Source organism: Semicossyphus pulcher, unplaced genomic scaffold, assembly GCF_022749685.1.
Source record: "Semicossyphus pulcher isolate SPU_LCO1_2020_fin unplaced genomic scaffold, fSemPul1.0.p SCAF_13, whole genome shotgun sequence".
NCBI lineage: Eukaryota > Metazoa > Chordata > Actinopteri > Labriformes > Labridae > Semicossyphus > Semicossyphus pulcher.
This window is the reverse complement of record NW_027211637.1, coordinates 13,370,179-13,388,811: the sequence shown is the minus strand read 5'-3', so window position 1 is coordinate 13,388,811 and position 18,633 is coordinate 13,370,179. Positions and strand designations below refer to the sequence as shown.

Below are 18,633 nucleotides of genomic sequence, written 5' to 3'. Positions count from 1 at the left end.
CACGTCTGGTGGTTTGAGCTAAAAATCCCCTCAGCATAAAAAAAAGACATGAAGGCAACACACAGACCAACCATATACACACAGTATGTATTTATCTCCTTTCATCTTAGTGACAACTCATAAAACCTCATCCTACAGTACGCACAGTTTGAATCATTGAAGACAGTCTATTAGCAAACTGCTTTACATCTTATCTATATTGTCAAACACAGCAGCTACAAATAATGTTCAGCACTTCTATGGTGTGCGGTTATCCACACTCACAGTGAGGAAGTGAACTTATTAACCTCCTCAGACTCGTTCGAATGATCATTAAATCAGACACAAAGCAGACAGAGTATTCTAAAGGGATATCTGTTCACACTGCTGCCATGTACACAAGCTTTCAAACAGCTCATATATCATCAGGCTTCACATTTACATAAAATGTATCAAAATGCGAAACTGAGCTGCGTTCCAAGTGCTGATTATTGGCAAAACTAGAGGCTTTTTAAGGGTAGAGGTAGTTAACGGCTAACAGTGGATCTTTATCTTAATCTGCATGAAGTTTGTTCAGTTTGTGTTTTTTGTGTTTGGCATGGGTAGGTTAGGCACCAAACACGAAAGAAAAAAGTAGAAGGAATTGGACTCCAGACCTCAGCTCGTGTCAGTTTGAGGTCTGACCGCATCGTTTCCTGTTTCTGCTGGTTTGATTGGCTGCGACAGTTGTCAGTCAGTGGTGTCAGCCACTGTGAGATAAACGTAATACCAAACACAACATGCTCATTTGAATGTGTTGTGTTTTAAACCTCGCTCTCACTCAGGATGTAGGATACACACTTTCTTCTGAGTTAGAGGGCCAGTTTGCCAATTTTCAACCTCAGTCCTGTCATGCTATTATGGGGAGCAAATGCCATTATGGTAGAAAAAAAATGAGGACGCTATCAGCTTCTCCAATGGGCCCTGGAAAACCTCCGCCAGACGACATGAAACACGTCATCTGGCGGAGGCAGGGAGCTTGCTAAACTACACTTCCTCAATCTACGACGCCCGCCTCCGATATCATGTCTCGTTCAAAATCGTCAGGTTTGAAATGTAGACTGCAGACCTGAAGATTTTTTAGACGATCCACCGGTAAATTATCGTTGGATCAGATTCTCTACCGCTCTGAGCCGTTGCCTGCAGTGAAACAGTAGTATTTCACTCCAGCATCTCTCGCTGGGCCACTCTTTTCAGAGGGAGGGGCGCAATGCATGCTGGGCGTTGTAGGAATGTAGAATGGGCGAAATGACAAGCTGTGCAACTTTCTCCACCACTATGGCGCCAATTTCAAATATCATTGCTTCTATCGATTACAGAGAACACCAGCTTTGACTGACAGTGGCTTTTTGCAGGGGCAAATCGCTCCTTTAAATGTTGCCTTTTTATTTATGCATCTAGATACAGCCCTCTATTTAAGTTATTTTAGCAATATTGCACATATCTTTATCAGTTGTATCATTATCATAAGAACATGGGTATTAAGACAGCAATCATGTCATTACGTAAGAATATTTTATCCTTTTTTTCCCTGTTAGTTCCTGTCATTGATGTGCAAACTGTCACCACAAAGCCCACACATTTCTGGGGCCAACAGGAGCTGTGATTGGTCGCCTAATTGCAACTGTATAAGTTTCATGTTATTTTTACTCACACACAAGCAGGATCATTTACACTCGCTCACTTTAACACCTCTGAATTCTCCACCACACACACCCACACATACATATACACACACGCTTCCCATAGAGCTTCAAGGCATTTCATTTCCTCTCCTCCTATGACAACATCACAATATAATGGGACATGGTATCACGTGACGCCAGCAAGTACACGGGGCGATCAAATCGTTCTCTCTAGCTTGAAGGGCAGAACGGTCAGTCGTTACATAAACTAGAGTTGGTTCAATTACAGAAAAATGTGCTTTGTGTCCTTGTCAGGCGCAGAGTGATGAAGCAGATAAAATATAAGTTAGTTATCTGTGTTCCTTCACGGTTTTTGATGGAATACCTTTCTTCATGTGGTCAAGCTGTCCATGCTGAAGTGATAATTCAGTCAAGTTGGACTGCTACATTTAAAATGCACTAGTTATGTTTTTTTGTGTGAAAATACTCCTGTGTTGTCTGCTTAAATGACCACATGGGCCTTCAGAATAAAAGATCCCTCCATCCTGTCTAGTGAAGAAGTCAGATTAGGATTATTTGCACTGAGGATGTTTCTACATCCCTCCATCTTTAGGAAGTAACAGACTAAGATTGAAGAGTGAAACAGACTAAACAGTTTCTTAAACAAGGAAACAACTCCTCTCTCCATAGAAATTTGAACTCAACAACATTTGACCTTTGACCTCCCCCATCCCGTGTGGTATCCTATGGCAGATCACAGACCAGCAGGGTTGCAATAACATTTTGTGCGTGCTGATTTTGCATGTGTGTCTGCTTTTACAACCACCTCCTCACAGCTAACACTTCATTAAAACATCTATCTGTGTGATGACCTAGTTAGATTGTTTTTCTCCCAGTATGCACTGCTGTTTCCGGCACTACATTCTTGATCTATTGTATTTTGTTGTGACTGACCCTTACTCCAGGTTTTAACCGTGTGCTTGAGCGCGGAGTCATCGCACAGTTTTTCAGATGAGCCTGTAATTAAGTCGTCTCGCAGCCTTGAGCTGGGACCAATTTGCCACTAATTGTCCCGAGTTTTAATTTCTAATGGAATAAGGGCCAGAGGGAATGCCGCCTAATGAGATGCAGTTAGTGTGTGTGTGTGTGTGTGTGTGTGTGTGTGTGTGTGTGCTCTTTTATCTGTTTACTGTAACTGCTATTGCCCCTGTGAATAGAGAAACAAGAGTGAGTAAGGCAAGATGTTCCGTTACCTTGTTTCTGTTTATCCTACTAAGCACTCAGGATGTTTCCGTCTTCTCCAAACTGTATATTTGCACATAATGAATGTGTAAATGTACTTTAAAATCACTAACATAACTGATTTTGCATTGACAGAGTTCGCCTCTTAGCGATAGCTACTCCCTTTTATCCAAACAGTGAGGCGCCCTCTCTTAATAACTGTGTGACAGTGCAGACCCGTCCAAAAGTGAGAAGTGCTTTTGCCCTTGGCACTCAACTTATTGCTCAGAAAGCGTGGCTGTAGACTGAAACTAGAAAGGTTGTTTACATAGCCTTGGGAGTGTTTGTGTCATGATTTAGATTCCAGGCATTTCAACATCCAAATAAATCAGTTTAGACTTCTGAGGACAAGTAAACCTCTAAGAGAAGAAACGGGCCAGCTGTGTTTAAAACCTGTAAGTTAGTCTTATCTGTAGAGCCGGAGCAATTTTGTTCTCAGTTATTAAAGGCAGAGGAAGTGGGAGCCAAAGTTCACCGAGCATATGTGGGCCAGTATATTGGCAAAGGAGATCTTAACAGTAAACATTGCTTTTTACATGTTGAATATATAACATTTAAAGTATTATTGACATGACAAACACACACAGACACAAGCAACAACTTGAAATAATAGGATCAAAATGATTACACAAGCCCCCCAGAAGACACATGACTACATGAATCTCTCAAACACTTTGGTGACTTCACTGTAATTTTTCTACCTTATCTTCTGCGAGTGGAGTTTGCTTTTGCAACTGACTCAAGGCCCTTCCTCTTATTGTTTCAATATGTCAGAGCATTGTTTGAATGAGGTCACCCATTACCGATCTGGCCCGGGGCCAGCTTGACTTCAGCTGATTTAATTGAATCTACGACATGAGTCAAATTCAAACAAGCAGAGACTGCTTTGCCATGACAGCCTCATTACTCCACATTAAGAACTCATTTCACAATGCATTGTGACTTTGGGCCTGACAAATGGTGAAAAGGGATGAAATCAAATAAGTGAGTATATTTTGGCTGCAGATACTCCAGTACTGTATTTGTATTATAAAATAGTGCTTTTGCTATTTTGTATAAGTTAATGTGAATGCCTTCTGGGTTAAAGTGTTCCCATGTTTGCCGTCTGCAGTAATGGAATGACATTCAATGCCATTTTCCCTCTTAAATGGAATTTTTGTCAAAGCGTGATGAATTTAACCTGCCTTGTCACTCAAGCCAGAGACAGTGCTGAGAGGGGAGAAAATATGCGAATGAAACCTTTCAGTGCAGATTTTACTGTGAGCTGTGAGCGGAGCAAATAATGACGCCTTTATCGCGTCTACGGCACAACAAACAAAGAGGGCTTTGTTGTGACATACCACAAGATGTGATATCAGGCAGTAAAATGACTTACATTATAACACATACACAATATTCATAGCATTTCAGCAGTGTGCAAGCCGCATTTTAGCATTTCATCAGCTCGAACCTCGACTAAATTTCTCAATTAAGCACGCATTCTTTGAGAGCCACCGGCAGCTCGGCCCGGCTGGACGTGCCAGGGCCTCCTTCCACAAAGGGGAAGGAAATGTTGAGACTGCGAGGGCTGCGGAGTGGAGATATGGCTGTGTTTGCTTAGGGCTAGGTATCGGGCACAAAAACAAACATGGCCGCCCTTAATGAGCCTGTTTGCCTGCCAAAGGTAAAGACAGCTGTTGTCTCTCGCCACAATGGAGCAGGCCTCGGTGCCGCGGTGCACAGACGAGCACTCTGCGTCCCCATAGTAACGCTCACCTTGTGTGTACTCAAGAGGGAACTTATTAAGTCCCCTTTACAATAAATAGTGAGTAAAATGTAAATTGTGGTGCCGTGCGGCACTTTCATGAGGTCTGACTGTGAAATGAAAAGGTTTATTAAATCTTGTCTTTAGAGCAGTAAAAGTGAAATAGCTTGTGGGAGTGTGAAACGGCTGCACAGCGAGGACAGACATCTGACTTACTCATAACATCAGTCAGTGAGAGTTGAGAAACCGTGGCTGTTCTCTGTTTGAGAAAGCAGAACACATGTTTAATGACCGTTTGAGAGACCGTACTTTGCTTTTCTGCATCTGTCTTTTGGGAAAGCAGAAAATCTCTAAAAATCTGTTCTGGTTAAAAAAAAGCTTCTCTAAAGGACACTAATGCACAGCGAGGAGGCAAAGTGAGGAGCACTGAGAGCTGGAAAAGCACTTTTCTCCTTGTATCGAGAAAATTAATACATTCTAGCTGTACCTGTCCGACTGAATCAGCGCTGACAGCCTGCTGCTCTGCACGGCTAATTTTAGAGTTAAGAATATGAGTGAGACGACTGCACGAGCATTTTGTAGAGAGGAGAGCAGCCAGTAAGAAACAGCGAACATTAAAGGTCCAACCGTCACTTACATCAGGGTGGCTTCTGTTAAAACAAAAGCCCCCTCAGCCCCCACCGCTTTCCTGGCATTGTTTACAGAACATTTTGAATGGATGACATTTTTTTTCCATTATTGTTGACAAAAGGACTGACGATGTCACCAGTGAATATAAAGAGTTTTATAATGAATTAATCAGAGAGAGGTGTAAGGGCTTCTTTTTTAATCAGACAAGGCTGTTAGAAAGTGGTATTTGCATCATAAAAAGATGCCTTTACTTTTAATTGCTTTGCTGTTTATTTGTAGATTGACTTCTCTATGTAAGTTACATTTGATAATGCAACAATAAAAGACTGGAAATAAGAACTTAGAATATGTTTGAAATTATGAGCTTTTTAACTTGTGTTTCCAAATTTTCACTCTGTTGTAACAAAAATATTAACAAAGAAATTCCCGATGAAGCTCAAAATAAATTTCTGTTCAAAAGAAATGCCACAGGCTCAACTTCTGCAGTATTGTAACTGGGTTGAAAACATCCTGTCACCGCAGGTCCTGCATGTTGACTTATGATGTGGCATCTTTTTTTGTCCTACATCTTTGCATTAACACCACACATCGCATGTGTCTACCACTCTTCTGTAATGCTGCCGAGGAAGCAAACTGGGGCTACTACCTCAGATGTAGAAAGTGTTTTTACCATCTTTGGTAAGATTAGACCCTACATTATATAGAACTAATTATATGATGGCAATCGACACAAAGTCCAGGAATAGAATGGAGTTTATTTGTGCAAACATGTCGTGTCAGTAGAAATGAAGTCTGGTTGATTTAAACCTCAGTGGGCGGAGCTTAACGAAACCGCTCAGACCTGCAGTGAGGAGAAATGATGGCTGAGGTTCAAGGAAGAGATGAAAGAGCTGTTACATCATGAAACTTTTTGAGGTTTATTGAAAAAGTGCACTCTATTCATATCAAACTTTCCAGGTACGCTGTTAGCTTAGCCGCTAGCTTAGCTCACAAATTGTGTTAGCAATCACCATAGGGCACCAGTCTGCTGAGCTCCTAAAGTCATTAATGCCATGGTGATTTTTTTATGTTGGAGTTGTTTTTTACTTCTTTATACTTGACATTTAATTCTTTACTGTTCAGTTTTACAATTTCCACAGTTACCCTACAAGTGATACATTCATGCATCTGAGCTTTTACTCAGAACCTCCTTGCGCAGCTTCTCAGACTTAAAAAAATTTCAGTTTAACATGAAACAAGCTCGAATGAATGTCGAGGCTTGTACTTATTTCGCTCCTCTCTGCACTGTTAATACTTTTACTGCTATTTAAATTCATGATATCTCATGGTCGAAGACATTTGACTCTCTGCAAATGTCTCCCTGGCCTTGATCCGGTAGCACCTTTAGCTCCCCTGTTTGTTTGCTGCAGTGTCTTTCAATTAAAGAGCCTGGCCAGCCTCTTCGGAGATTTTGTTTTTTCGAGCGACTCCCCAGAGAGGGAGCCGAGGAAATGGCTGAACACATCAGACACATTTGTCTTCTCTGCTTAGTTACCTTGCAGGGGGAAGATGGTGATACCCATTTCCTCCATCTAATGTGTTTGCTTTACACCCGATGCCAAGTGTCAACACGAAGCTTCATGACAGTCATTTTTCATTGGAGCAAGTAGCCAATGTATTGTTCCGTTTTTGCATTTTTTATAGGCTGGTTGTTGTTTTTAAGGTGGCTAACTTCTAACATGTTTAAGGTTAAAAGTGCACTAGTCACAGATTATTACTTAATAGCCTTGGCTGGCTGTTGATTGAGAATAAAAAGCCAATTAGCATAATAGGATATGGGACATAATGACAGAATTAAATGAGTGTGACAGACACACAATAGGCCTGCTCTGTCATCGCCTTAGCCCAGCTCGCTTATTAGAATTAATCTGGCCTGATTAAAAATGCAAATGACTCAAAGTCATTGACGGAGTTTACATGTTTTTATAACATTTAACTGATTTAATTACATGGAAAATGAAATGGTGGGATGTGCGATTGAATTTTTTTTCCAGCCGTCACCCTCGTGTCGGTTGCCACAGAGAGATGAATATTCTCTCATGCCAGGAAGAGAAGGTAATGAGATTAGTGCTCTCTCTCTCTCTCTCTGTCTCTCTCTCCATCTCTGGCTTTCACAAGCTGATGGTTTGGTTCATCGAAGCAAGAAGAGCTGTTTTATTGTTATCACTGAAAACATTTTATCTTGGTCTCAGAAGCACCTACTGTATTGTGTGGGCTGAGAGCTTCACAAAATTTAAAGAGTTTCCTCCTACAGTGTATCATTTTATAAGACCACTATATGATTTACAGCCAGGGGGGAGAGACTGTTCTGATTCTTCCTGGTTTTCTTTTTCAAACAGCCGTGAACAGGAAGGATCAGAGGTTTTAACAGACAGATTTAATTGTCTAAGGTGTGATGACATGCTGTATAGCCTGCAGCTAGGTTGTGAAAGCACACGACTTGCTTTGACATTTTACAGGTGAACTCCGGGAAGGCCTTGACAGAATTTTGTCACATTACATGGAAAGAAAAGCAAACATTTGTCCTTGTTTTTTTCTGCAAGATTGAAGCGTTTGCTAACATAAATACCTAAAACTATTGTTACGCATTTGCTGCGAGCGCAAGATGAAAAATATCCCTTAAATCTCTCATCTCGTTGGTAAATCGAACACGATGGCCTGTTTGAGTGACACCAGCAGCCTGTAAAGGTTTCACTCCATATTCAAACTGTGTGCATTTTGTACTCGGAGCTCTTTAAAAGTGCAGACTGATAGATTTGCTTACTTGAAACATGCATGGTGTTTTTGCACCTTTCAGCCGTGGTCGTAAAAACCTGCTAGCATGCGGTGGACATCCTGTGGGGGAGGAAATTGATTTTGCTGGGTTTGTTTGTTCTAGACTGACAGGCGACATGCATTGTGTGGTCTTTTTTTTCCACTCTGGTCATTTTATTGGTGTTTTAACAAGTTTTATGGCTGTTCAGACTTTACAGCTTTTTTAGAATAGTTTTATTTGAGCCATTTCCCCCTAAATTATGAAGGTCTAAAATGAGCAAAAGAAGCCGTTTGGAAGTGGCCGAATGATTTCAAATTGGACAGATGCTCTCTTTTGATCTTAATGTGTCTCTACCACCCACCTCTCCTTACATCATCAGCAGCAACACTGTTTTTCAATGTCTTATACACAGATGTCGAGAGCTAAAGAGGTTTGACATTGTGAACAAGCTGTGAAAAAGCTTTTTTTTTTATTCAAACAGCATTTATTTTCAGCGGGAGAAAAAAAAAAAGACATAGAGACCTAAAAGTTTGTGTTGACAGGACGAGATCAATTCCAACTGCGTGTCCGTACATCAGCTCAATGTGTTGAAATGGAAAGTATGCTATCGATCTGTGTGCATTAGTGCTCTACAGTAACATAAGCAATGAGTGGCAGAACAAAAGAGGCACTGTGCGTCACGCTAGAGGAGAGGTGCAGCACAAAGAGGACAGTTAACTTCATGCAGTCTATTGGCATTTCATTGTTTATCGTTTTAAGTCTTAACGTATATTTGTCTTTCATAGAAGAATTTCACCCACACACATACATCTGGAAGTGATTTTGGAGAGTTTTAAACCTAAAGTCCTCGTGTTTGCCCTGCAGACAGAAAGGTTATTAAAGTTTATTGTAGTAAAGTGCTGCAAAAAATGTGATTTGGCTTGACATTAAAAAGCTAAGAAAGCCTCTAAAGCCTGCTGTAATAGAGGTCAGGAAACACAGTTACATCAAGTCGCTCATTTATATCTCCTGGAGCTGCCCTCACTCCAAACCGGACGGTCTTACACGGCTGGAAAACATACATCCTGTGCAGATATTTCTCCTCTTCTTGCTCATAATTTCCCCTCTAGGAACAAAACACAATTACTCCATTGTGCCGCACAGTACAGTATATCACATTCTGCACATTTCAGTCAGAGAAAAGACGCAGTGTTGTGTCGGGGCATATGGCATCATGATAAATATGCTTTAGAGGAGGAGGGTAAGGGTGGGGGGGAGGGGGGGTCACTGTCAGGGCATGAATTGAATGAACTTTAGCGTGGTGATTGGATTAGTGTATCGTAAACAAAGGGTTATTTCTGTAATCCAAGGGGGCGGGAGTAAAGGCAAACAAACATGATAAAATGAATCAGGAAATGTTTGTAATATTTCCGTGTCAGTATGTGAATGTATCAGTTTTTCTATGAGGGGAAATTCTTCTTCTTTAACTTATGAACCGTCTTCACTACCTTGGGTATGAAGACAAAGATCTGTGACCACATCTGAGGGAGAGACAGTTAGACACACAGAGTCAGGGCCTTTTCAGTAACTGTACCGGTTCAGCTGTACCTGCACACCGATGACAGGAAACACAGCGGTGACAAGGAAAACCCAGAGATGCCACACGGAGCAGTAAAAATAGGCCACATGGCACGAGAGACAGCACGAGAGTGGGAGGAGAAGAATCAGAGAGAGGGGAAAATTTGGTGCACACTGTCTTCTTGTAGGGACTTTCTTCTGCAGGACCGAGATAAGAAACTTCACTCTCTAAAGTTGGCAACTTGTGAGATCTGTCTCATTTCAGCTTGTTGGTTTGCTGAGAAAGAGAGACAACAGAGGAACAATGTACAACCCTCTCTTCTGAGTTTACAGTCTGCACCTCCTACACCTTCACAGTTAGAGAAGCCGCCCACTTTCACCCATTACCACCTTAAATGTGTTACAAATCTCACTGCTTAGCTGTGTCAGGAATATTCCCTCTGAATGTTGACCCAGGAAATACCCACATTTGTTGGTGTCAAGAGTCATCACAGCTTTTCTGACCCAGGTGTGTTATAGGTAACTGAACGCTGGTAAAGACCATAATGTAATACTAGGCAGCCTACAGTGCTGCAGGGCTGGATACTAGACATTACATGTGTTGCGACTTGAAATCGGCCTTCTGAATAAATGGCATTTTCTTCATCGTCGAGAGGAACAAGAGGAACAAACAGCTTCAAAAGGCTGTCCAACTATCAGATGGAACCCAGGATACATGGGCCATGCTTTCACACCAATTGGCCAATCAGATAAGGCTGTAGCTAGTCGTCAGCTACCCTCAGGTTAGTTTGTGCCAACTTGGTGGTGACTGCGAGGTGATCTAGCACAATGACTGAGGAAGCAGAGGAGAGAGAGGGAAATATTTTGTGTTATAAACATTCTGAAGAATGATATAGGATCTATGAGTTATAGCAACGTTATCGTGCATGACAGATTTTTGTCATATCGCGCAGGCCTGTTTTTGAACCCAGAGGATGATTTAAAGAGAGCAGAGGTGGGACAAAATATTGATACAACGATATAACGTCATCCTGACTTGTGCAATACAATTACTGATAGGTGCCAAATATCAATTTTTTATAATATAATCTCGAAGAATTAAATAAATGTCTGTTAAGTCACTATCTATCGCCTAATGAGGTAACACAATGGTGATTGAGCCAATGGCCCACTGATGAAAGCCTTTGCATTTACAGTATTACAGACTGGGTGTCTGTGGCGACTTTCACGGGCAAAATCTCAAGCGGCGCCCAGTTAGTGACGCGTTTTCCATCACCCAGCAGTGGTTGGTCTGTCAGAGAGGGTGGGTGGAGTTAAGCGGCTGCTTTTCCGGTCTCAGCAAGTGTTGCGAGTAAACAGTAATCTACTATGGCTGAACAAACAAAGAAAAGATCGATGACTACAGATACAACTTCAAAAGAAAGTGGAAATCCAAAGAAAAAGAAACAAATTCGACGCTCAGATGAAGGCAAAAAGGAAGCGACTGTTAATGAGGAAAATGAAGAGTTACAACCGGAGCCAACCGTGCACGTCACACATGCAACACTGTTTGGATATCTGGAAAGTGTGCTCCCGCAATTACTGTTTATGGCCATAGGTACCGCAACGAAACTGAGATCTTTGAGATAAGCACTTGAAATGTATAAATATATGGCCCTTTAAAGAGATTTCCCTTTGCTTTTGACTCACTGCTTCATATATGACTCCTCGCGGTGGCACTTATGACATGAATGAGGGAAACGTGAATGGAAATTTATTGGCTGAAGAAGTTAACCAGATATCGTAATGTATCATTATATCATTGTCTTGCAATATATAAATTATTGCAGAATCGCTGTATTGCGTATTGTATCGTGAGTTACCCTGCGATTTCCTGCCCTACTGTAAGTATAATTTATCACTTGGAAACACATGGAAACAACAGTCCTCTTAAGTTTTTTATTCAACAGTGTATGATACAGTGAGAATGGAGACACGTCTGTGGGGTCTTAAGATGCATCTGAAAGGTCATGGAAGGACCGAAATACAGGAACAAAGAAAGATTATTGTTCGTCTACATAAAGAGAAGGATCGATTCACACTTAAAAGGTTTGAGAAAAGTGGTTGGTTTAAGGCCATTAGTTCATGACCCTGGACATACCCATTTGGATCAAATATTCAAATTACCCACATTAAGTATCCTGTATCAGACACCAGCTTCATGTCTGAGAGTGCCTGCCTTGTCTAACCAGTCCACCATGACTCAGGTTACTGTGAAACATCCAGTCTGCGTCCACTCTCAGCCCGTGAGGAATGAAAAACGACACGTCCTCGGGCCTGCCCCTGCTCTGCATATCTGCTCATTCATCTGAACCGCTCATTAAAGGGTAATTACCTGTAATTAGTGAATCATGTCGCTTTAATGAAGATGTTGAAAGCTGTTTGAGCCAGAAGGGCTGGCCTTAATTCTGAGTGATGTTCAAGATTAGCGGCAGACAGGAATTCAATAAAGGTGGACATATTAAAGAAATATTAGCTCTTTTTTCGGCCGTGCCCGGGCTAGCTTGTGTTATGTTTATATTTCAGGTTCATTTTCAATTCAGGCAGCGTCAACACCTGGCTCTGGAGGGCAAGTACGTGTTGCTGTATCAGAGCGGGCTAATAGGCACAATGATGATGAAGCTGTGTGTGTCTAAATACTTCTGTGTGTGTGGTGCTTGCTCTAATGTATGCTGTGCTGAGTGTGTGTGTGTGTGTTCCCTGGCGGCGTGGTGAGTGTTTAATCTGGCCCGGTGGCGTGCCGTTGGCCCGGCTAATCACAGTGTGTCTGTAGGAGTGCGCTGAGCCAGGGGAGCACGCCGTCGCTAACAGCGCCTGACAGACTCATTAGAGAGACCTGGCACTGAGCTAGCAAGGCACACACACTCACACAGAAAGACACACACTCAGACACATTGAAACACATGCAGTGGGAAAAGCACTCAGGCTCAACTGCACACACATTTGGAAAAATTCACACACTTAAACACCTCTTTTTTTTTGACAGTTGTGCGCACACACTCATTCATATTATCACCCATAGACGAGTGTGCTCTCTCTCTCTCTCTCTCTCTCTTTCACACACACATACAAACACACACAGGCTCAGTGCTCCGCGTGTGAGAACAAGGCAGGCGGTGACCCCTCGCAGTTGCAGCCCAAACACAGACAAGAGCCGAGAGAGCATTTGCGAAAAGTGGAGGAGGAGGAGGAGGGGGAGGGATGGAGGGTGGGAAAAAACAAGAGGAGGCAAAGAGGAGGAGTGTAGAGACGGGATGCAGCAACACTTTCTCTCATTTAAATGGCGTGCTTAGGCAGGCAAATGACATTTTCAATAGCTAACTACCTGCAGTCAGGGCATCACCTGCACTCTGAAAACCTTGAGAGAGTAAAATAATCATATGTTAGTAATGTATTGAGTGTTGGCAGCATGTACAGGGGCTGTAAATGTGAGAAGAGTTTGAAGTCCTTCTTCAGGCAAAACTTTCTCCTTTTTTCAAAGTGTGAAAATTTAAGTAGAAAACTATTAATTTCACAGGATTATGTAGAATGACATTTAGCAAAGTTGGACAAAGTACTTTGACAAATTACTTAAGACTTGCTTGCCTTGCTCTCACAGCGAGGTTAATTGCGGCTCAGCTGCAGCAGAGCCGAGTGGAAACATTAGGTTCGGCTGAATAACAGGTGAATGCAAAGCAGGTCAATATGTAGTCAAGTGTGGGCCTGCCAGCTGTTCACTCCCTCTGCTCTGCCGCCACCACACAATGGTGACACACACACACACACACACACAAATACACACACATGTTCATGCTTTGCACACAAGAAATAGCAGGGGCAGAGTTCGACACGTAAACAAAGCCAGAAATCTGTTCTTGTTTTTATGTTGTTCTCTTATTTACATTCATTGAAGCAAACAGTAAACATTCATTCAATCATGCATTAAAAAGAATGGAAATAATACATTAAGCAAATGATACCACCTGAAGGTTAAAGATGATGGTGTTTTATATTTTTATTATTTTAAAAAAGTCCCATGAAAATAAATTTATTGGATTAAAAGGTACAAATTGTAGCCAAAGCCTGACACAGCTCATTGGTCTGTTCCATAAACCTTCATATGTGTGTTAATACACTCAATGCTGTCTTGTCGCTGTAGTTGGTAATCAATGCACCAAACTGGTGCATGTGGTTGCTCTGCAGTTGAAAATAGCCGCGCTTACTCCTGTTTGAATAATGGTTAACCTGAATAAATAGATTGTTGGCTACATGATAGCGTAACATGCTGTAATCTAAGCATTGGCAAACTTCACAGCAAACAGATGCATATTTACATATCCAGCAGACATGGAGCAACAACTAACAATCACTTGGGGTTGTTTGCAGGTGTATGTACCACTATATTAGCTAAGTTAGCACTAGCTAATTGCTAACTGTGCCTGGTTACTGTTTCGGTGCTGGACAAGAAGTGTTAAGTAAAAACAGTTTTAAAGGAGCAACTGGATACAGCCGCTGTCAGTCAAAGCTGGTGTTCTCTGTAATCAATAGAAGCAATAATATTTGAAATTGGTGCCATAGCTGTGGAGAAAGTCGTACAAACAGCTTGTGTTTTCACCCATTCTACATTCCTACAACACCCAGTGTGCATTGCGCCCCTCCCTCTGAAAGGAACGTCCAAGCGAGAGACGCTGGAGTGAAATACTACCGTTTTCGCTGCAGGCAACGGCTCCGAGTGGTACAGAATCTGGAATATGACGAGAATATACCGTCGGATTGTCTAAAAAATCTTCGGGTCAGCATTTCAAACTTGACGATTTTGAATGAGACATGACATCAGAGGCGGGCATCCTAGCTTGAGGAAGTGTAGTTTAGCAAGCTCCCCTGGCCCATTGGAGAAGCGGACAGCATCCTCCAAAGGCACGGAGCGAAATTGCATTTTTTTCCTACCATAATGGCATGATCGAACTGAAGTTGAAAACCGTTGAACTGGCCCTTTAAGCTTCAGCCACGAACAATGCTGATAAAGCAGAGCAATTGAACCAAAAACGAGCTTAAAGACGCTAAAATACTCAGAAACAGAAAACAGAAACAGAAAATTATCCGTGGCTTGGTTTCTATGAGCGACCTCTCTCGAAGTCATTGATCCACGATTATTGTAAAATATTTATAAGAGCCTTTTTCTTTAGGAGAGGAAAGTGTATATTTATAGCTGCTTTCCCACTGGTCAACCTGCTAACACCCACTAACACCTGGCTTTTGCTTATTCTGCCAGTCTCTGTCCAAGCAACGTTCGAACATCGTTCCAGTTTGATACACAGGCTGAATAAGTATTATATACAATAAAGCCCTAACCACCGTAACATCTTCACTGTTTACTAACCCTGTCTCCGGCGTGTTTGTGATGTCAGACGGTGATGCAGTAGAAAAGAGACCAATAGGAGTATGCTCCACTGTCAATGGGAAAAGAGACAATTGGCATTTATAAGTGGGTCTTCCCGGGTTTTAAAACCCGCGTCAACACGTTAAATTTAGGTGGGAAAGGGGTATATGATCCATTATCAAAGATTGCAATTTCAAACAAATGGTGCGCCTGAATGCCCCAGGTTTGGAAAGTTTGAAAGTATTAAGTACTAACACATTGTCGGTTTGGGTCTTTTCATTGGATTGTTGACCGTTCCAAAAATCTAAATTAACACCTGCCTTATGCGTAACACTTGAAAACTCTGAGAACGCATGCAGAAATTAAAAGAAAAGATCCTACACAAAACTACGCCTCAGTGTATGACAAGAAGTTATACTGTATATTCTGCTGCCAACTCTGCCAGGTGTCTCCTTCCCTCTTTTTTCTCTCACTTTCTCAGCCACTCTCATCCGACTCTTTCATACTCTAAACTCCTTGTCAGGATTTTTAATCTAGCCTGGTAGCTGTAACTGGAACAAGTTTCGCTGACAACCTTGTTTCACCTAAAAGCCAAATCAAACTGCCTTTAATTTCTCTACCTCTGTACCATGTAACAGGCCAAATCTCCTCTCTCTCTCTCTCTCTCTCTCTCTCTGTTTCTCTCTCTCTGCTCACGAGTACAATAGATGTTTTGCTCTCCGCTCTCCTCCATTCTCTCTCCCTCACTCTTCTCCAGCACAAGGCTATGACATTGAGGGAATGTGATGTGATGTATTGTAGTGAATAATGTATTCTGCGAGGATTGTACAGAGCGCGTAGAGCAGATGGCAGCAGGTTGATCTCAATGTGTGTGTGTGTGTGTGTGTATGTGTGTGTTTAATGATGACAGTGTGTATATGTGTAAAGTGTGTGTGTGTGTGCTCACTCAGAATGGGGGAGGGGAAACGGGAGAAGAAGGGAGGGAGGTGGAGTGGGGGTTGGTGTGTATGTGTGTCTATGTGAGCCTCCTTTGTGAGATAAAACATGCAAATGGTGGATTATTTTAATGCATTTTTTTCTAGGGCCCCAAGCCTTAATCCCTAAAGCAGTTGAAATGAAAATAGTATATGTTTTCTTTCAAACTCTCTCCCTCCCTGAGAGGAATTTACCACCACCAGCTGTCTAGGAACGGGATCCTTTGCACTTAAATTTCTCTCTGGTGTAGTTACAGCCAAAGACTGATGATTACATCCGGATAGAAAGGAATCGACTAAAGCTTGTCTGTTACCAAATGGAAGGATCAGAGCTGTGAAAATTTTCAGATTGAAAAGTGATAACAATGTGGAGCGTAAAAATAGAGCCGGATGCTCAGTTTGTTATTTAGAGTGGACTGCAGAAAGAAAATATGCGCATTTATAAAAGCTTAACCACTGGAAGTAAAAGCTCCTAAATGAGGCCAGAATTACAGGAGTACACCTGTAATACTTGACCACTTTGTGCCAACATGTAGGCTAATGTGTGCAGATCTTACACATAGTTTATAACATGTCTTAATGACAGAATTATGTGAAAGTCATCATCTCAGCAAATTCACTCTTGAAATCGAAAGAGCCACATATGCCTGCCTACATGTCTAGTTTTGTGCCTACATTATGTCAAGTAAAGCAGGTTTTTTTCATGTGTTTTCACTTTTGGAAAGAGATAAATAAGAGCGTAATGAGCTGTGGCTTAAGCATAACTAGTACACTACAGCACACAAACACATTTCTCCGCAGTGTGAAGTTGCCCCCTATAGCTGAAGCGAACAGATGGTAGAATCTATTTACATTCACTTATGTGATGAGTTTTTATACTTAAGGTTATTCCACAGTTTTCCTGCTTTTTTAAAGACTTTGGTTGAAATATATATAGAAGCCTTAGGGTTGCACTCGTCTTTGATGACTTTATTACTTGCACAATTAAACACCTGATATTGTTTTTTTACTTGGTTCCAAAAGAATATCCTCTTCCTGCTCATCACCATGCTTTTCCAACCTGTTGGTTACCTGTCTTCTGCTCTCTGGCTCCCTCAGGCCCCTGAAGGCCCATCAGTCATTTGGCAACAATAAGATATTCAAGGTGGCATGTTGGGCTGCAAAGTGTAAAGCCTGGCAGATGCCTGGCAACTGGCCTGCAGTACTGTTCAGGAGGCCAGACACCACAATAACAGCAAATGCCCTGTAGTTGTATCCTCCCACACCACAGATGCAAAAACAGCGGAGAAGTCAAGAACCGAGTCATCGCTTTTTCCTCTTCAGTTAATTATTAAAGATTTGTTGTGCATGTGAATGTTTTGTGGAAACACCGAGGCTGAATCAGAGCATATGAAACAGCAGAGAGAGGAAAGTTTGTGCATTCTTGTCTCTTTCATATTAGGGACAGTGAGCATAATTGAGTAAATGTATTTAAGTATTTCAGCGAGCTGATTCAGCCTCTCTGGGATGGTTGATATTGTACTTAAGAAGAATATTGCCCGGGGCAATTCATTAGGAGTAAATAATTGAGAGGCTGGGATAGTGCTAAGGTGAAATGCCTGTTATTATTTTATGTAGTTTGTGTTCCTAGGGCTCTTCAGTTTAAGATTATTAAAAATGCACTAGCCTGCCCACAAATTACTCACTGGAAAGATTCACAATGGGTGCTAATGACTAACCATCCATCTTCCATTGTTTTCTCGCTCTGTAAAAGTGTTTCGCTGCACCATTATCAATTCTGTTTCTGCTCTTGGTGATGTTCTTTTATTTCATGAAGGATGATTTTTACCCTCGTGCTTTTTGCGATATTTACTCGTTTTATTTGAGTTAATAGGCCAAATCGGCTATTACAGTAGGATGCATTCCATTTATGACAACAAAGAAAAGAAATATCTCTAACTCCAGTTTTGAAAGCTTGCAGTTTAGTTTGAAGCGTTCATCTCTAAAGACTGGGTGTGGAGTGTGTAATGGCGCTGTCAGCGAGGCATCCAGCAGGCCAGCATTGAGCTAAACAGCATGGAGTTGTGTTATACGTAGGTTAAACACCAGCAGATGTCTCACTGGCAAACAAATAAATCATCCGCATGTCAGTGTTGAGCGCACCTGCAACTGTTTATTTAACCTCAGATAGACTCATGCAAATTACATTTGTTTATGATCATTTGCATTAATCTGCAGCAAGGTTTTCTAAAGCTCTGTTTTCTACCTCTCTTTGTGTTTTAGAAATGTCTGTGCACGCTTCAACTCTTATCTGTTAAAGATTCTCACCTTTATATGTTGGTTTTCCGGTGATGCAACTTAAAGGCCACTGAGGTTTTATTAAACATCTTCGACACCCACACATCACCACGTGACAACCAAGAAATGGGGGAGCATCTGAAGGTCTGTTCACAGGACTGTTTGCACTATAATAGCATGCTGCGTTTAGCCTGTGGTCTGTGGTCTTGGTACAAGAGGTGTTTGTCCTTAACAAGCCAACGGTTGTGCATCATTGTTCTTTGTTTGGTAAGACGTTAACACTTGCGGTTGTTGACGTTTTTTTCCGCCCTCCTAGCAGCATGACTGTTGGTGGA

At 41.7% G+C, this 18,633-nt stretch overlaps 1 protein-coding gene across 3 annotated transcripts in view; it reads left to right on the top strand.

Annotated features, from left to right (window-relative positions):
* Positions 1–18,633, top strand: part of LOC138590377 (TOX high mobility group box family member 2-like) — a 75,791-nt gene that overhangs the window by 8,758 nt on the left and 48,400 nt on the right. The window lies entirely within an intron of this gene.